The sequence below is a fragment of the Carlito syrichta genome, unplaced genomic scaffold, assembly GCF_000164805.1.
Source record: "Carlito syrichta isolate Samal-C Ts95f unplaced genomic scaffold, Tarsius_syrichta-2.0.1 Scaffold118020, whole genome shotgun sequence".
Taxonomy (NCBI): domain Eukaryota; kingdom Metazoa; phylum Chordata; class Mammalia; order Primates; family Tarsiidae; genus Carlito; species Carlito syrichta.
The window spans coordinates 29102-31281 of record NW_007062116.1 but is presented as its reverse complement, the minus strand read 5'-3'; the positions used below and the strand labels follow the sequence as shown (position 1 = coordinate 31281).

The following is a 2180-nucleotide window of genomic DNA, read 5'->3' as shown; positions in this document are numbered from 1 at the left end:
TTTAAAAAAAAAAAAAAAAAAAAGATCTCAGCTCAAGACATGGAGTTGGCTGTTGCGACTTGGTTGGGTTTTCCAAAACCCAGTAAACGCCAGAGCGAGCTGCTGCTGCCAGACCCGGTGGGGGCAGACCCCGCGGAGGGGAGGTGTACAGAGGACAGAAAGAAAAGGGTTGTGCCTACCTACGGAGCAACGAGCCAGGCTCGGACCCAAGCTCAGTGACCCGCTGCGCCGTCTGCCCTACTCCCAGCCTTCGCTTTGCGTCCAGAGTGCAGCGTGAGAGCAAATGCAAGAGACCGAAACAGACATTCAAAGCGTCATGGGTAGGGGTCAAGGGTGAAGGTATGGTCAGGCTGCTGGGGGAGAAAGCAGACACACCAGAAAAGCCAAGCCAATTACATAGTTTAGTACCAGGGTCAGTAAGGCCCTATTACCCAAATATCCCTTTCGAGACCTGATCAATGGTCTGCTTGCAGGGGAGGGGGAGAAGCCGAGGAGCCTGGGCCCCTCCCCTCGCCCCCACTCCCCTGTCTGGACTCTGTCCGCTGGCGCCGTGGCACCCAGCTCTGAGTGCCCGCTCGGGGCTGTGGCCCCTTCCAGAGAGGTCTGGGGGGCTGCCTGCTTCTCTGTGGGGTCTGGGCTGGAGCAGAAGGGCTCAAAAACTTGGAGGCGGGAACCCTGGCTTTAGGGTCTGTGGAGGAGGGGCTACGGGGGTCCAGCCGAGGTCGGGGAGAGGCAGGAGGTCAAGGAGGGTGAGGGAAATGGAACACCAGCCCGACTCGTCCTTTGGAGACCCGGGCAGGGGGAGGCCTTGGAAAACGAGGCGCCTGGTCAGTCAGTGGCCTCTCTTCTCAGCCCAGGTTGCATTCATGCCATCTCCTGGTAACCCAAAATCCATCTCTGCCAATTTGGGGGGGGGGGGTCTGGGCGGGGAGCGGGTAGCCAGGAGTTCGCGGGCAGGGCTGGAAAATGGGCCAGTGTTCTGGTCCCTGGACCAAGCCCAGTCAAGGGGGTTGCGTGGCACCCCCAGGCCTTGTACTCAGGGAGCAGCTGACACCCAGGTGCTGCAACCCAGGGCCTTGGGGGAACCCCATGACCTGGCTCTCGAGGGCATCCACCCTGAAGCCAGTCCTAAAACCAGGGTTAGAAAAAATGAGAGAAAAATCCTAAAGCCAGGGCTGTCCCTGACGTGCAAGGATTCACTTGCTGCCCCTTCTTTGAACATTTCTGATTGAAGGGCCTGAGGGCTCAGACATTTCTAACCCCGAAGACAATCTGACACTAGAAAAGTCAGGGCCAGCACGTCCTCAGGGGCCTGGGACCAGGCCGGCCTCTCCCACACAGCCCCCCCCGGCTCGGGCCCTCGACATGGCAACGAAGCCGCCTCCAACTTCACCGACAAAAGCCAGGACATCAAACGCTCCTGACCCTGCCCTGCCCACATGCCCTTCAAAGCAGAAACGTGTGTTATAAGACGAATGTTTGTAATGACATTTTTTAACCACTGGTGAGTAAGAACAGAGCTTTAGGAAAACAAAAGACAAACAAGCAACTTAAAAAAATGATGATGCTGGAGGTGAGAGCACTTGACTTTGAACCTGAAAATGAAATGAGTGCCAACAGCTACCAGGGATATTTGAATAATAGAGGCAAGCGCAGGCTGCGTTATCCCGTCTCTACTCCTGGGGGGAGGGGAGGGGAACAAAACGAGGAAAGAATCACCTAACATCTAGTAAAGACACAGCAAGAGAGACAAGGCACACGGGTTTAGTTAAAAATGAACTCGATATGTTTAATAAAGCTTGGCATTACCAAAATCGCGGTACAAACATCAAGTCACACGCCCACACAACAGAATTCCATTTACAAAATGTTCCTCGGAGCCTCCACGGGCCGCACCAAAGAGCCTGGCCGCACTGGTCTGGGCGGCCGGAGAGGCCGGGCTCGGGCGGGGAGGAGGGCGAGGAAGGGGCGGGGGGAGGTGCAGACTCAAAACCAGTCCATACAGAGCTCCAAAGGAGCCAGCCGGTGATATTCTCACAATAATACAGTACGAAGAAAAACAAAACTTAAATAATCGGCAGATACAGCAGGCTACGCTGCCAAGAACCCAGATGCCGCCCTCCGTGGCCACGCAGGCCGGCCCGGCGCCATCCTCACGCTCACGCTCTCACTCACGCACT

At 56.3% G+C, this 2180-nt stretch overlaps 1 protein-coding gene across 1 annotated transcript in view; it reads right to left on the bottom strand.

Moving 5' to 3' along the window:
* The window catches only part of LOC103249236 (trinucleotide repeat-containing gene 18 protein-like), a gene marked incomplete at both ends in the record, with an annotated part of 51420 nt that overhangs the window by 29540 nt on the left and 19700 nt on the right, over positions 1-2180 (bottom strand). The gene's annotated exons all lie outside the window — the stretch shown is intronic.